We start from the raw sequence: 17719 nt of genomic DNA on the forward strand, positions 1-17719 counted from the left end.
GAATGACGCGCCGCATGTCAGTTTCCCCGGGTGATCCGCAGGTGCCCAGATACGCATAGTGGACTCTAGAAATCCATCCACTATGCAGTAACATCTGGCTGCCGCGGGTCACACCAGGTACTTATAGCAAAGGTTTATATACTTTTGCCACTCACGAATGTGAAAGTGGAACATTTTCCTTATTTAAAAAAATAACAAAATCTAATGTTTATGATCTGTTTGTTTGGTTCTCTGCATGTACTTTTTAGGACTTGTTTGAAAATCTGATGTGTGTGTATAGGTATAGGTATAGTATATATAAGCACATTTATTGATCCCTCTTACAGGCAGATCACACCAGGTGACAGCTGCTTGTTTGCCGAGACTCTACTTTGGAGCACAGTCTGCTGACCCTGATAAGGTGTACTTACTAAGCCAGTTGTGTTTACATGGTGTTGCAAGAGAAAATGAAATTGTAGGTGTGCTGTAGGTGTGACCACCTCGCTAGGGGCCGGGTCTGGACTGAGTAAAAGCTTGTATAGGTGAGGTATTGTACACACATGATCCAGGTGGTATAGAGTCAGACGGTGAGAGATTTCTGTGACTCCTTACACCAGGTATGGCTTCTACAAGCATTCTCTATGCAAACTGCATCTCAATGGGTTCATTTGTTGCTGATGGTTCAATGATTTTACACTGTGCTCTATACAGCAGCTGTATAATAGTTCTCAGGGAGCAAATGGGCTTTCTATAAAGCAGCTGATACTGTCCTGGAATCAGATTGGGCTGATTTTGTAGTTTATTTCACGTATGTAAATAGCTTAATTGTACATGACTGCAGCAGAATGATATTAAAAATATCTGATTATATAGAGTAATGTAAGAAAAGTTGGAAATTGTCAGAAAAGTTTTGGTAATGTGTTCTTGCGGTTCAGACAGCTGTGAGCATAGCACATCCATAGAGCTTTCAGAATAGCCGCATGCTTGTGGCTCTGCTCCAATGAGCATCGCTCAGAACAGACTCGAAGAAGATTGCTGATAGGGCATCACCTGGCACATCCCCTGGCAGTGCCATTCAGCAGGATGCCTAAAACAGCTCACTGAATAATACAGGGGAAGAGCTCTTTGCCTACTTGTTTAATGAGAAGCCCTTTTTTATTACATATTATCTAGATAAAAGGGCTTCTTATACTCTGTGAAAGTCAGTACAATCATACATTAGGCACACATTTGTGTGAATTCTACCATGCGTGAGAAATGGACCATTTTTTCTCAGGTGTCATCGTAAGTGCATTTGTATGGCATCCACGTTGCATCCTTTTTTTTTCTCATCTATTTTTCTTTCATTGAAGAGGGGTATTTGTTCTCATCTCAATAATTAGACCCCCTAAAAAGTAATACTTTTATTATAAATATATTTATCACTAAGCAACAGATCTATGAGACACGGTTGCATAACGGCAAGAAATCAGAAGTGTTTCATGGATCCGTATAACTTGAATGCCCACTTGTGATACTCAGAATGGGACTTTCTCTGAGTGTCACGGATCTCACACACAAATCTGTTTTTCAAGGATATGTGTATACATATATGAAATATATGAAATTTTATGTGTGCTGTTCGATAAAAAAAAAACAGACATCACATGGATGTGTTAATGCAGCCTTAGGCTTACGAAAAAAAATCCAGGTAGCACAACCGCTAATCGTTCCTTGTAAGATGTGAGCGCACGTTCCAATGGAGCTGACCACTTGATCAACCAAATATTAGAACATATAAAAGGTAGATAGATCGGCACTCCATAATTTGTAACTTCGCCTCAAATAATTTTGATTTTCCATATCAAGAACAAAACATTGCATGCATAAATATTTTTACTTGTAAGCAAAATTTTGGGTCGAAAACCTTTCATCTGGCATGGTATAGGGCAAAGTACACCAAAGGATTATGACTGAGGGTTCTGGTGAGAAGGTACTATGGGTGGTATACCTTGTGTATCGGACCTTGCTGCATGTGAACAAGTGTCCCATGCAACTCATGCACCTTGTCCACTTGAAGCCAGGTCAGATACAAAAGGGATACCACCTTTTGCACCTTGTCACCAGGACCCTCATGGTCCTTTGGTCTACCTTGCTCTATACAATGCCATATATTATGCTGTCTGATTAGAATTTATATAGTTGTAATGTAATGTTGCAATTTTCCAAACCTACAGTTCTCTCAAAATATGCTGGTTGAACTCAATGGAGGCTGTGTGAATCCATAAATGCAGTAAATGATTAGACAACTTATTTATGAAGGGCTGGCCAACATTAGATTAATAGATTGCGATTAGGATTTAAAAAAAGACTCATTTAATGCAATTACATATGTATAATGACACCCATAATCAATAGGGTGTGTCTAATTCACTCTCTGTAATCAGTCTTTCTTAGATTACCTTCCTTAGCGTTTTTCCTTCACATGTAGCTTTCTTCCTTTCACTGTTGAGTGGTTGTCCAGGTCTTTACACTTCTGTGTCATTAATAGAGCGCCGCTGATGACGTTGTGTGCACCAGTCCTGTTCATTAGAAGAGAGCAGTGATGGACAACCTCTTTAAGGTTTAAAGGGGTGGTCCAAAGCAATTTTCCTCCTAAATCCCTATCTATTTAATACCATAATCTAAACTATTTTGTAATATACTTGAATCAAAAATTTCCTATTCTTCCCTAACTAAACTAACTGCTAGTCTATTTTTTATCCATCTTTTTGATGACACTTTGTTTTAGTATCTCAATGCATGTTAGGATACTCAAATTAAGAGACATCAGGGGTTAGAGCCTGTGGTCACTGATGCAGCCTCCACCCCTCACTTAAACGAAGCGCAATCAGTCCCTGCTGTGTCACTGAGCGATGTGCACAATTACAGCGCGCTCTCTGTCGCCAACTCAGACCAGCATTAATGAGCCGGCAACATAGAGGGGTTGTCAGAATACCCGACATGCAGAGACCAGTGACATCACTTGCGGGGGTGGCACGCCAGGTATTCTGACAAAGTGCTCTGTTGCCAGCTCATTACTGCTGAGAGACAGCGCACTGTCATTGTGCACATTGCACAGTGACAGAGCAGGGACTGGTGGAGATTCATTTTTAGAGAGGGGTGGAGGCCGTGGCTATGACCACAGGCTCTGCCCCCTGATGTCGCTTCATTTGAGTATGCCAGCATGCACAGATACTCAAAGCGTCATCAAAAAGATTTAAAAAAAAAATAGAAAAGCAGTTAGGGAAGAATAGGGAATTTTTAATTCAAGTATATTAGAAAATAGTTTACATTATGTAGAGTAACCGCAGCCTCTGCCCCCTGAAGAAACTTTGTGTAAGTATCCCAACATTCACTGGAATTCTCAAACAAAGCGTCATCAAAAAGGAAGTGAAAAAAAATAGAAAAGCAGTTAGATAGTGGATAGGAATGATAGGGAATTTTTAATTCAAATATATTATAAGATAAACTGAAATGAACTGGAGTATAAGTTGGTATACATGCAACGTGTAGGAGCTTGTTCAGACTGGCCATTAAACAGACAAAACCTAAGTTAGAAATAAAATGAGAATATACCCTGCTGTAAGTAAGTAAAAAGCAATAATGCATATAAATGACATAGGGTACTTAGTAAACACTGTTTTTGATTAAAAAAAAGCGTAAAAGCCATCCCACCAGGGTCAAGGTGTACCCAGTCTGGACGGTCCTAACCTCTAGTATTAAAACCTTACCATGTGTCAAAAATAACCTCAATGTGAATAAGGGCCAAGCAGGAAACGGACCCAACTATTGACACCCATCATTGGAAGCTTTATAAATGTAATGTCCAGCTCAAAGAAAGGGAGGCTACGCCCTTGCATGCAAGAAACTAGAGCAAAACCAAAAGAAATCAACTGGAGTATAAGTTGGTATACGTGCAACGTGTAGGAGTATGTTCACACTGGCCATTAAACAGACAAAGCCTAAGATATAAACACAATGAACATATACCCTGCTATAAGTAAGTAAAAAGCAATAGGGCATGTAAAATGACATGGACTGTCCCGACTGAGTACACCTTGGTGCTGGTGGGATGGCTTTTATGCTTTTTTTTAATCAAAAACAGTGTTTACTAAGTACACTATGTTATTTATATGCACTATTGCTTTTTACTTAGGGTATATGTTCATTTTATTTCCATATTATAAGATAGTTTAGTTTATGGCACTAAATAGATAGTGATTTTATTAAGCCAGGAATGGATCCAAAAGAAATGAAATGTATTAAGAAACGACTGATGCCAGCCTGTTCTTTATCCATGCCCGTGTTTATCTTAAAATAAAAATGTTGGGCTGCCACTATGGTGCTACTTATAGCAGAGTGAATGATTAATTTGGGTCTCGTTATCAGGTCTGACTAATGGTAGAAAATAAACTGTATTGAGTGATAATAATAAAGGCAGGCATGAGGACATACGTGACCTGTATGAACAGCAGACTACCGAGGAATGCTCCAGCGTCTGACTATATTTTCTAATAACAACTTCTCTTTAAACATCTGTATCTTTAAAGAAAAGCAAGTCGTAGATCAATTTCTTGTGCATTTATGAGATGGCCTTGGCTCACTCCGGAGTTGGCGCCTTTCCAGTCTCACGTCTGTATTGTAATAGCAAGAAACGTAATCACGGTGAAAGATCAGACTTTCATCTGAATTCTGTAAAGGAAATAGTATGGAATTCTCTGATAGGAATGTGAGACAACTTCTGCACATGTACGGTACTGTAATCATGTCTGGGCTTCTTCCATTCAGAGTTTTTACGATACCAAACCTACAGTACTTAACTTAGATGTCTGTTATCAAAATGTAACAAACTGTGTTCTCAGAAAGTATGGAGGGGTTTGCTTTTCCTTCCAGAAACCAGTAAAATTTCCAAAAGTTTCTAAAACTGCAAACCCTTTTAAATAAATATAGCTTAAAGGATATGGACACCATTAGGAGTATTTTTTTTTTTTTACTTTAATGCATATGTTTTGGGCTAAAAATAATTTAGAATTTAATTCAAAATTTTGCACTGTTTCCTTTCTATAGCCTCTGCATTTCAGTATCTATTGCTGGCTGAAGAGTGAGTTAACTAACCATCTATCAGTGAGCACATTCTGAAAAATAATTTATAACTCTATTATCAGTCTGTGGAGGTGCACTGCAGACGAGCGTATTTTTGGTCGGAGTGGGATTCGACAAAACATCAGATCACACCCTGACCAATGTTATTCTATGAGGCCGAGCACATGTCAGATTTTTTTCCTTGGATAGAGTCTGTCCGAGGAATAAATCGCAGCATGCCCAAGTTTGATCTCATATAAATCAATGGGTCAGTGGAAACTATCGGACTGCACCTGGATGACATCTGAGTGCAGTTGGATTTCCACGGACTGGCAAAATGGAGAAGATGGAGACATTTTTTTCCTCAGGCTTCTCCTCATCCGAGAAAATCAGATCATATTGTGGTCAAACTCTGATCAGAGTGTGATTTGCATAATCGGCCCGATTCTCTTGGATGAGAGAAGATACACTTGTCTGCACCTGCCCTTTCAATGAGCTTCTCTTGGGTGATTAATAATCACATGAAAGTTCAGCTTTACTTTGGTGTAGTTTGTCGTCATAAATCAGCTGTGAAGAGCTCAGAAAAAGATGGATAAAAGAGTTTAAAAACTCCCCCACCGAAAGAGCTCACTGTCAGATTTTTAGTTAATCCCATTCTGCAACTAGCAATGGGAAGGGAAAAAAATGGACTTGAAAGACAAATGGTGCAACTTTTATAATGAAACCAATTTGAAATGATCATTTTTAGTTCAAAGTAGAAAGAATTGAGTAAAGGAAAAAACTTTCCCTGAAGGTGTCCATACCCTCTAATGTTATGGCAATGTTAAAAACGGATGGCATTTGTGTGCTGTACGTGTTTTATAGACTTGTATTGGCTCTTGTCATCCATGCTGCTGGAAAAAACGTACGTCACCATGTATTTTGCACGGACACACGGTCAGTATAAAAACACAGACAAGTACACAGCACCATAGGTTATAATGAGTATGTGTGGTATCCATGAAGAAAACGCATACCACACGTACTGGAAACACTGATGTGTGAATGAGGCCTAAAGAAGGAGTGGAACAATCAGAGGAAAAGTATAATAGAAACACGTCACCACTTCTGTATTTATCACCGACTCCTGGTTTTGGCTTACAAATACTGATGGAAAATACTGATCAAATACTGAATGTGGCCTTACAGAGGATAAATAGAGGTAGACAAGAAGTATGGTACTCTCTCAGGAGCAGGTTAAAGGAGCTGTCCATCCCTGATTTTTTTCTAAAACAAAAAATACTCAGAAGGCTGTAAAATAAGTAAGTGAGATTAAACTTACTAATGTCCCTTCTTGACTTTCCTCCATACTTATAGTTCGGTCTAGACAGGCATGTGACCTCTGCAGCTAATACCTGGTGACAGCAGTGACCAAAACATCACCTCTGCAGTCAGTGACTGGCTGCAGCAGTCACATGTCTGTTGGGACCAAGCAGGAGGTATAGAGTTAGCGATGGATAAGATTTATGTATGGTAGATTAAAAATGTCTCACTTTGGGAGAAAAAATAGACAATAGGCTACATTTAACCAGTCCAAGTCTTTTTTCTTCTTTTGAGATATGCAGCTATTGAGAAGCTCTTCTTCTTCATCCTACTGAAGTAACCATGGACGGGAGGTTATTTTCTGTCTAGTGTAAACTTTACTTATTAAAAAGACTTTCTTGGACGAAGAATCAGAACCATAAACTAAGATGACTTTAGTCTATATAATGATTATAATATTATCAGTAAGGCTCTGTTCACATGTCCGTTTGTGTTTTCCATTTGTCTGTTCCTTATAGATCCAACATTCATAACATATAAACAGAATGAGCATTACTTCTTTCTGAGTTTCCTCTGTCGCTCACAGACTGTTTCACCTTACAGCTACCAATATATAAAGAACAAGGACGAAGACTGCATGAGAATAATTCATTTACTGCCTTTCCCTGAGGAATTCCTGAAGATGGCGTGTTTTTCTTTCTTTTTTGTGGTAAGAGAACATTTCTCATCCCAGATATGTAACACTTTGCATAGATGTCTGTGATGTGGTAACAGAGTATTCAGATTATTTTTGGTAAACAGATCTGCAAAACATAGTATCCAACAATATTATGAGCAAAAACTAGTGACTGAGAAAAAGCATCAAGGGAAGCTGTCAGCTGGTTCATGCTGCCTGAGCCATGGGTGGTGTAAAGCACAGGCGGTTCCTGTATGCTAGATATTAGCTCAGGCAGCATGAATCCGCTCACAGGTAATCTTCAATCCCGCACTAAACCCAACTGAAGCTCCAGAAAAACAGATCTCCTGTATTTGGCAGTATGGATGGGTCCTCACATTGGTGAGAGGCCCTAGGAGACCTCATGCCTGAGAAGCTTCCATGAGGGAACCCACAAATTCCATTTCCAAACAATCTAATGATGCTGCAGCTAGAAACAATTTTTTTTTAATCTATAGAAGATCTATAGAAGTTCTGTTTTCAAAAGGCGTCTGTGAGGGTAAAATTACATTTCATCTCCAAGAAAGCTTTCCGTGAGAATATTAATATATTTTGCTGCCAAATTTGTGGTCTAGGTGTGCAGAAAAACTTCTTTAAAGATCAGTGCTAGTGATGAGCGAGTGTGCTCGTTTAACCCTTTTGTCGAGCACACTCGGGTGCTTTCCGAGTATCTTCGGCGTGCTCGTATTTTAAGTTTGAGTCCCTGCGTCTGCATGATTTATGGCTGTTAGTCAGCCTCAGCACATGCAGAGACTGCGTGTTTGTTAGGGAATCCTTGCGTGTTAAGGCTGACTAACAGCCATAAATCGTGCAGACGCAGGGACTCGAATGTAATATATGAGCACGCCGAAGATACTCAGAAAGCACCCAAGCGTGCACGGCGAAAGGGTTAAACGAGCACTCTTGCTCATCACTACTCAGTATATCTCACTGGTGGTGTTCCACCATATGGAAAACCTTCTTACAGACAGCCAGGCTAGCTCTACATCTTAATTTCTTGAATGACAAGATTCTTGTTTTCTTGATTCTTCACTTGGGCTAGCGAAGTCCCAAATTAAATCATCCACATATGCACCTCCCTACATTATCTGGGCATGCACAGAAAACCCTTCTTCTGGATTTGGCCATTTGCCAGCTCTGCGCATGCAGATGGGTGCACTCAGAGGATTTTAGGCAAAACAGTGCTAGCTTCAAAGAAGCCAGAACTGTCAATCAAGGCAGCAGAGGGCGGAGCTGAACCCGCCTGACGGGGGGGTTCTCTGAGCACCTTATTGGCATAAAGGTTGTAAGATGTACATCTAGACCACATATTTGGAAACAAAATGTATGATTAAGTCAAGCTGTCGTCCATGTAGATGTCCTTACATTAGAATTTAATTTTGCCATGGCAGACTCCGTTTACTTTTACAGTAGTCAGAGTTCTGTTTATGATACAGAGCTCCAAATTACCTGCATAGAACTAGAAATAAATAAGAAAAAACGTTTTTAAAGTAAAGATAAAACTGCAGTATAAAGGAAAATGCAGTATATTATTATTATTTAGGTTATTCCCATGTGTAAGATGACAGATTACATCATTGACAAAATTGTGACAACAGACACATGTATGCACCATGGCACCTATATGGTTATGAAGTTTTATCTGCCATTGGAATCCTGCCTCTGATGATCAGAAGCCTGCTGAAAACTCCTCCTGAAAAGATAGGAAGTAAGAGTCTAAAATAGCCCCAGTGGCCAGTGTGAAAATTGCAAGATTACTTTTTTTTCATAAAGATTGTAATATGAAAAAAATAACATTGGCAAAAATTGTAACACAAAAACCTGATTTACACGATAGGTAATTTTCTGATGATAGCTTCCTTTTAAATAATAAAATATTTTAACTTGCAGCCAGCAGGTTCTTAGAGCTCCCTGTATAGTGAGTTATTATTCAGTTTAGTGCATAAATTGCACTCAGAAAACTCTTAGCATTCCCCTTATGGAATCTGATGGATTTCACTGTTAACTGTAGGGTGAGATTTTGAGACCTATAGTATAAAAATGCATCTGATATTTATGCAAAAATAATCAGCACATAATTTTGACCCTGTTTAGATATAAGATATAAGCAAAATGATATATATTTGTTGCAAAAGAATCAGTATAACTTCTATTTTATTAATTGAAGTCCCTTTTGTTAGTATGCATAGGAGTTCAGTGAGTGGTCTTACTAGTGAATGACTGCTATCTGTGAAGGCACAGTGATACAGGGAAGATTGTCAATCATTGGATAGGACCGCCCACTAGACTAATATGCTTATAACTCGCCTCCTGGGCCGTGGGGCACTCGAGACCGGTCTTCAGGGCAATGCTGGGAGTAGTAGTGGCGACCCGGTCCCGTGGCTCAGGGTGGTCAGACCAGTGGTAGTCAATGATGTGTTTTTAGGTAATGTCCGACTACGCCACCCGTGGATTGCGGTCAGTGAGGACCGCTGCTGCAAGGCAGACCGCTGAGGCTGGTGTTGGGGATGCAGCAGGGAATAGTACAACTCCCCACGGGAGGAGTGTAGCCTCAGGGCAGTGTGATAGGATGTTGGGGGTGATGGTGCAGGTGCAGCAGTAACCACACAGAGTCCAATAATGCAGTCCAGGGTCTTTTACTGATCTTATCAAAGACCCAACAGGAGTACAGGGTAGGAATGGACCTGGGTGTCTGAGGTCATTCAGGCGAGCTCCGCTGGTCAGGGTGAGTGGGTAGGCCTACCGTTCTCTTTCTGCCCTTGCTGACTATCTCCCCCTTTAGTGGTATGATAGCCCACGTCCCTGAGCTTGCCGTGTACTACGCCTGTATGGCTTGCGACTCGGGCCTTAGGTACCTGTAGGTTCTCCGTGCTGTACCGGTCCCTCTGTGTGGCGGAACCTCCAGGCTTCTTGGCCAAGGGACCTGAAATCCCTTGCGGGTTGATGATCTGCTGCAGGACTTGCAATCATGACAGCCTCGGACCCCAGTGTCCGGTATGTAGTTTCTCTCTACCAGGACCGGCTCTCGTCGCCTCTGTCCCTGGCTTTCTGCTCCTACTTTGCCTCCTGGACTCCTCAGCTGCGGCTGACCGGTCCCTCTCTTCTGGGAACCCTTCTGGATACTTCAGAAGTGGGTCCTGGTCTCTCTAACCCTGCCCTCAGTACCAGTTTTTCTAGGGGCAGCCTGCTCCCCCTACTGGCCTGGGACAGGAGGTGCTGCATGCAAATGGTCCATGACCAGAGAACCTCCCTCCTGCTCTCAGACACAGCCTTACAAGTTTGTGGCATCCAGGCCTGGGGTGACACACTTACAAACACCTGGTTTTACTAAATAAAATACCAATTTTACTGAAACTTTTCCCCCAAAGATATACATCAATGAGATCATAACATCCTGCCTGCAGACCAGATAACTATTTTCAACATGACAGGTTCCCTTTAACCTCTTCACAATTTTTGACAAATATTTACGTCAAAGTTCGTGTCACTACCCTGCTCGCACGTCAATCACTGGCAGTGGGATTTAACACACGCCGGCCAGAAGTGCGTCTCTCATCCCGCCCATCAAAGCCCCTGTCACGTAATAGTGGGGCCCCAATGGGTTGCCTTGACAGTCGGGGTCTGCTGATGACCCCCGTGCCTGTCATAACGGTCCTCCTGAGAACGCCGGCTCATGGCTGGCGTTCATGCAAGATTGTGATTTTTGCTGAGGCAATGCTATGTATAGCACAGGCGATCGGACAATCGCAGCTTCAACTCTCCTAATGGAACTATTAAAAATACAGTAGAAAGTAAGAAAAAAACTTTTTAAAAAATATGGAAAACAGAAGAAGAAAAAAAAACACAAAAGTTCAAATCACCCCCCTTTTTGCTCCATTAAAAATAAAGCAATTAAAAAAAAAAATACACATATTTGAAAATAAAGGAAAATGACTTGCACTGTAGTAATAAAATTTCAGTGTTTTGAAGGAAATGGTATCAGTAATCCAAAATGAAAAAAATAACTTTTGGCACTGAAGATGAAATACTTTTGTAAGGTGGATTCAAAAAATTATTTATTTGACCGACAAGTGAACAACAGATATAATTCCAACATTTCGGCATACAGCCTTTTTCAAGGGTATCTGTAATGGTGTCCGTCAGCATTTGTGTGATCCACGGGTGAGGCTGTGAGACAAAAAAGAAGCCCTCATATGGATATGGGGACGGAAAAATAAAAAAAGTTATGGCTCTTGGAAGAAGGGGAGGAAAAACCGAAAGTGCAAAAACGGAAAATCGCAAGGTCATGAAGGGGTTAATTAATAATGCAATAAGTCTTGTGCTATGGTTTATGCTTATTATTGCCTATTTATTTTGCATGGTGAATAGATATATCTTGGTGTTTTGAGTATAATCCCCTTACTATCCTTCCCAGCAAATATTTTATTCCTTTATTAATGTATATTTGCTTTACGGAATGACCTGCCATCTAACTTTATGGCTCTAAGCTATGTTGTAAAATGAATAGCAGAATGGAAAAACCTACGATAATTCCAGCACAATAATACCATCTGTCTACACATGTAATAAACCACAAGTTGACTCTGCTCATACTTCATTCAGCAGATTGTTCTGTCCCAGGCTTACAATATGTTTCAGTCAATGACCAGTCAACTCCACGCCCCCATACACATCAGAGAAAGTTGGCCCGAAAATGGACAATTTACTCACCCACGAACGACCGTTCATCAGACCTTATTTGATCATTTGTATGGGGGCCTTAACTCCCCAGTATCTAGTTTGGGCCACTGAAATATATACAACATACTCCACAAGATATTGTTTTTTTATACTGATAACTCAGTGAGTGATACCATTGTGTGGCTATACATTAGCCAATGTTGGAGATTTCAGCAAAATAATAAATCAGAAAATTCACCTTATGTTTCTGTGTACTCTGTTCTTGAACAGTCCTCTGCTTGACCAATTTTATCTTCTGCCACCTATGTCAGTATATTTGCCTGTGTGTATTTACATAATTGTCAGCTGAATTCTAGCAGAGCTCAACTCTCCTGCCCTCCTACACAATGGTAGTATAAAGCTGTGCTTGTTGCTAGCTGCTGACAGATCAGTTTTGTGAAACTGCAAATTCCACTCTATTGATGCATATGTCAAAAGATAATCATTTGCATCAATAGAGCATCATTTGTAGTTTCACGTCACTGGTTTCTCAACACCAGGCAACAAGCACAACTGATCTTAGCCCCTCTATACAGAGCCCCATCTTGCAGTATATCCTCTTTTCTGTCCCCTGTATACAGAGCCCCTTACTGCAGTATATTTTTTTTCTTAGCCCTTCTACATACAGCCTCCTGCAGAATAAATGTTCTCTCATCCCCCAATATACAAAGCCCCCTCCTGCAGTACATATTTCCTCTCTGCCCACAGTATACAGCCCTTCCTACAGTATATCTGTTATCTTAGCCCCTTACATAGATGTCTCTCCTCCAGTACATCAGTCCTCTCAGCTCCTGTATATTGCCCTATTTTGCAGTACATCATTCTTCTCAGCCCCTCTATATACATCCCCATCCGGCAGTACATCGCTCTTCTTAGTTACCAGCACTCACTGCTGCTTCCTGGTTTGAGCTCTCTGCACTGTGATGAAGAAGGCTCCATCCTCTCTAGTGGCATCATCCCTCACAGTAAAATCTCAATTCTAGACATATGCCAGAGCAGAACTATGCTGGTAGGAAGCCAGCAGAGATTGCAGTGCACTTGGATGACCAGGACCATTTAATCTACTACAGGTGGTTCCAATGGCAACTGGAGGGTAAATAGAGCCCGGAGGATGATGAATGATCATTTACTTTAGAACATCTAGTAGAACTCAGTCTAGTAGGACAAGAGGTCAAAGACCTATTGTTACGGAGGAACTATTAGTGGCAGACTGGAAACTGTTAATAGGGCTTCCACAGACAGGGTTAGCGCAATCCACTCCATCTACCAGATCCCAATGGGTTGTATTGGCCTTCACCCTTTAAACCCTGTACCAGGATCTGAACATACACAGTTTCCAAAAAAAAAAAAAAAATTTGATATTGCAGCCAATTAGTGGCCACAGATTGGTTGTGGTGGACACATTTCATCCCAACCAGAATTAAGAGTTTGGTGATTGTTTCTTACAGATCAGATTAAACATAAACGCTGCAGCGAATCAGTGGACGCTGATTGACAAAATCAGTCATCTGACACCTTTTCTTTCCCCTGCAAATGGGTATTCTGTCACTGGCAAAATGAAACCTGGATCTTTATGCCACTGAGGCTGGAAGGGCACCAAGGGCGCTACAGGGTTACCTGCTACTGCACTGATCCTCTTCATTATTCCCAAAATTGCAAGTTATCTATGAAGTTATTCTATCCAAAAGAAAAGGAGACAGCTTAATGATTGTGGGGTGTCTAATTCACAAACATTTATCTTACAAAGATAAGGCCCATACAGTTATTAGTTGTACAGTTCTTTGGCTGCAAGTACAAAGAAAGAAAAATATTCAGGTTAGTGCCTCTTTCATCTGCCGGGCCGCCCACACTATTCTAAGAGTAGATGTTTTCATTCAATTAAAGTGCAAAACTTTCTGCTAATTAGATTTTAATTATATTCTAACTGTCATTGTAAGACCGTTGTGTGACTCAGGTTATTGACCCGATGAACTATACACACAGCTTAGGCAATCTGGCATTCTGTCATGTTGTTTTTATTAAACCATGTTTAAATAGTCATCTATAAAGGTACCTGACATAACCTGCACATGTAATTATGATTTTCCTCTAGAGGGCGCTAATATACAATAGTGCTCTATCCATGTTCTCATAGCCCAGAATTTCTTCATGCATTTAAATAACGGGTAGAATTGAATATAGGAGGCGGGTGGAAAGTTGGCTTTTTAATTCTCCTAATGTTACAAATGCACAGGAAAAGATTTTAGGGCACAGTAAAATTGAACAAATAATTTCACAACTTATTTGCAAAAGCTGGTAATTTAGTTTTGGGTTGATTCTATATGGGTAAAGTTGAGCGAACCTGAAGTTAAAAGTTCGGCATTCATACCAGACAGTTAGTGTCCAGTGTTAAACACCGAACATGGATTTTCCCCGGAAATCCATTGCAATGTTCGGCGTTCCGGGGAAGTGAATTTCACAGAGAGAGATATTTTTTTTCCTTACCCAGGCGCAACGTTCGGGTCCACATGCTTTTCAATGGGGTTCGGGTTCTGGTTCAAGTTTGGGTACAGTTCTGGTACCCGAACTGAACTTTGGAATAAATTTTGGGTCGGGTACCAGAACCTGAACTTCCACGGGTCCACTCATCCCTATATATGGGATGTCTGGTTTAAAAGCCACATTATAAAATACCCGGGAGGGTCTTTTATTCAAGATCGCCATTTCTTATTCTTTAGGATCGGCCACATCAGTGAGTCTTTTGGACAGCTTATTGATTTCACAGGTCTGTCTGTGAGTAATGCTTATTTTTCCACTTGGTGGAGCTGCAGGAGAATCGGACCCTTCCTGCAGGGATCTCTTGCTATTTCTAATGGGACACAGGAGCAGGACACCATGTGATTTGCTTATCACCAAAAGATGCTAATAATGTTGGGTTTACACGCCACGATCCATCCCATTAAATGACCGCCAATCGGCTATATGTAAGCCAGTTGGCATCCATTTACTGACCTTTACTGCCAATAGACCGTTCATCAGCCTGTGCAAACAGAATGGTTGATTACCAACAGTGTCGGCCTGGGGTGCCAAGGGCCCATCAGTATCCATCTCCAGGGCCCCACTTTTCAGCTACATGCAAATGTGACATTATCCTCAATAAAAAAATTATATAACAATGATCTGGGTAGATTGTGAAATTAATAAGATACTGCCTTTTTCTGTACATAGTGATTCACGTATATAGTGCCAAGTACTGCTCACATAAGAGGGTGGTGGCCCACCAGAGGATTCTCCTGTGGGCCAGTCAAAGCCTGATTACCAATATGATCGCTCTGTGCCCATACAACCTCATGTTATTGGCAGCACATAACCTGTTTACTCAGGACCGTGCTGCGAATAACAATTTTTAAAACAGATTAAAAAATCATAGCACCTAAAAACCAAGCACTTTGCTAACTTTGCTAGTGATTTAGACAGGCCGATAGTCGGGGACGACCGTTCTTATGAATGCTCATTCCTTGTTAACTGGCTCATCTAGATGGTCCACAACAAAAAGTAGTTGCATAAAGCACACAGCCTTTTCCCATGTTCTTAGGCCCAGTGCATATTGTGTCACAGTATATCTCTGGAAATCTCCTGCCTTATATAGGGCTCCTTCAGTCACCAGGGGCTATAAGGATGCCCTCTGTCAGGGTATAGTGCATCGGCACACACTTTTCAACTCTATAGGGAAGCACAGAAGAGAGCCACTGCAAGTAATGTATACTATGTGCTATGCATCCTTCTCCAATGGGACCTTTTGGGAGACCTATGCCACTGTATGTCTACATGGGAATGTATACAGTTCATAATTCTATAAGGGAATATCCTCCCTATAACAAAAAAACAGCATTATTTTATCTAGTTCGGATTTTCACTCACTTTCATCATTCATACCCCATTTTTGTACTTTTGAAAATGCCATGAAATAGTTAGAAGATTTAGTTCTTCTATTGTATAAAGCGTTGCTGCATATTCTGCTGACGTATTCTTTGCTTGTACTGATATTTCTAATAACCATTGTGGTCTAAAATTTACCAGGAAGCCGACAAGTCATTCTGCATAGCTCTTGAAATGCTGTTTATCAGCTCTGCTTCTTGGTAATCTGAAATCTTGTGAGAAGAAATCTACATTTATTTAATCAATTGTTTTTCCATAACAAAAAAATGCAAATCTTATACTATGTAAATAATTCTTTGTAACATCAGGTACTTTTCTATATTGTTCACAAGGAGGCATTTTTGTCAGTGTTACATAGCACTGTGACCTTCCCAAATACTAAAAAAACAGGGCTTCTCAAAGTATTTCTACTGTGGTCTGATCATTCAAAACACAATGGTGCCTGTGTGTCATCACCCATGGTCGAAACAAACGCCAAAATATAAAATATTGCTCAATTTACCTTTTATTTTATGCCAAAGCCCAGTATAACCTTAAAATAAACCTGATAGTCCCCTGACACTTTTAAACTGTGACCATGACCTTTTAATACGCAAATTGCCTCTTCAGAGAAAAAGAGGACTTGAACTCTATAGTGCCACCTATTGGAAGCAGCAATCCTACAAGTCATAATCATGACTTTTTACGCCTTTATTCAGATTTTATACAACTGCATATATTTGATGAAAATGAAAGAGTATATATCAGCTTGCATTAGGCTAATGAACCAGGACTAGTCTAGTGAGGTGGTTATGTGACGCCTACTTAGCTACTCGCTAGCCCACCCTGAGAGATGGGGGTACTCGGAACCGGGCCTCCTGGTGGAAGGTGGATGCAGTCGTGGCCTAGGCCCGGCCCGTGCCCAGGGTCGTCACATCAAAATAAGGGCTAGGAGGGACGGTGGTAATCGAGTGGTTATATTGACTACGCCACCTGTGGTGTCTGGTGATGGCCACCAGCGCTGCGGCAGTCCTCTGAGGCGGGATGTAGTGGCAGCTTTAGATGGTGCTACTCCCCACAGGCGGAGCAGGGCCTCAGGGCAGAGACGCGGATGGAGGGAGTAGTAGTGAATTCTGGTGCATTGCGGTGCAGCGCGGGAATAAAGGACCGGAGGCCATAGGGGTAGTCTTCCAGGTTTTACTCACGGTAGAGCATGCAGCTGCAAGGTTTCTCCCTGCTCCTCATGGCGCTCTGCGGCCACCAGGACCGGGGGTCCGACAACCTCCGGGTAGTTCAGGTGCTTTGGTCAGGACCTCGCACCAGAGTGTTCCTAGACTTTCCACTAGGTCCTCTCCTGTCCGTGTGTAGTAAGGCCGGGTCTCCCTCTGGTCTATGCACAGAACAAGGGCACGGGTGGCGACTCCGCTCCGTCCGTTACCCGGTGGGATCCACTGAGCCTTCCGGGCTTTCCTGACTAGTACGTGAAGTAACAAAGTCAGGTATCGGGGGCCGGTACCCCTTTTGCAGCAGGAGTCCCTCTGGCTAGGCCAGAATAGTGAGGACAGGTGGCGTATGCCGCTCCATCTGCATCCCCCTGGGATCCTTTTGCCTGTGGAGCTTTACTCCTCCGCTCCCCTCCAGGCCTTCTTAAGTAAGGACCTTGACCGGGTAGAGACAGCCATTAACTCTTGCCCGCTCCTCGACTCAAGGCCAGAGTACGAGGACCGTGTCCCCATCAGCTGCAGGCTCACACAGAAAGCCACGTTCAGTGATGAAGATCACAATCAAAGACCTTGAACCTAAGATGGCCGTTGGTTAAATATGATGCCATTAGTGCATCCTAAAAGTGTGTCCTCCACCCTCACCCACTACATGGTTCCCCCTATCTTTGGTTCCCCCCATCTCCTCTTATCCCGGCTGGGGCAGCACCCTGGTGCATATAAGCCCCCCTCAGGTGGGAGAGGTGTAGTGTTGGATGCAGAGGTGGCGTCCTGACAGCTGCAC

At 41.7% G+C, this 17719-nt stretch overlaps 1 protein-coding gene across 1 annotated transcript in view; it reads left to right on the plus strand.

Moving 5' to 3' along the window:
* Positions 1-477: 477 nt before the first annotated feature.
* The window catches only part of RHOBTB1 (Rho related BTB domain containing 1), a 70505-nt gene continuing 53263 nt past the window's right edge, over positions 478-17719 (plus strand). The window contains exons 1-2 of the mRNA XM_073685414.1: positions 478-596; positions 6988-7093. The gene's annotated coding sequence lies outside the window, so the exon portion shown is untranslated. The remainder of the gene's footprint in view (positions 597-6987; positions 7094-17719) is intronic.

The sequence above is a fragment of the Phyllobates terribilis genome, unplaced genomic scaffold (genome assembly GCF_046119375.1).
Source record: "Phyllobates terribilis strain yellow unplaced genomic scaffold, ASM4611937v1 Scaffold_5__5_contigs__length_657084704, whole genome shotgun sequence".
Taxonomy (NCBI): domain Eukaryota; kingdom Metazoa; phylum Chordata; class Amphibia; order Anura; family Dendrobatidae; genus Phyllobates; species Phyllobates terribilis.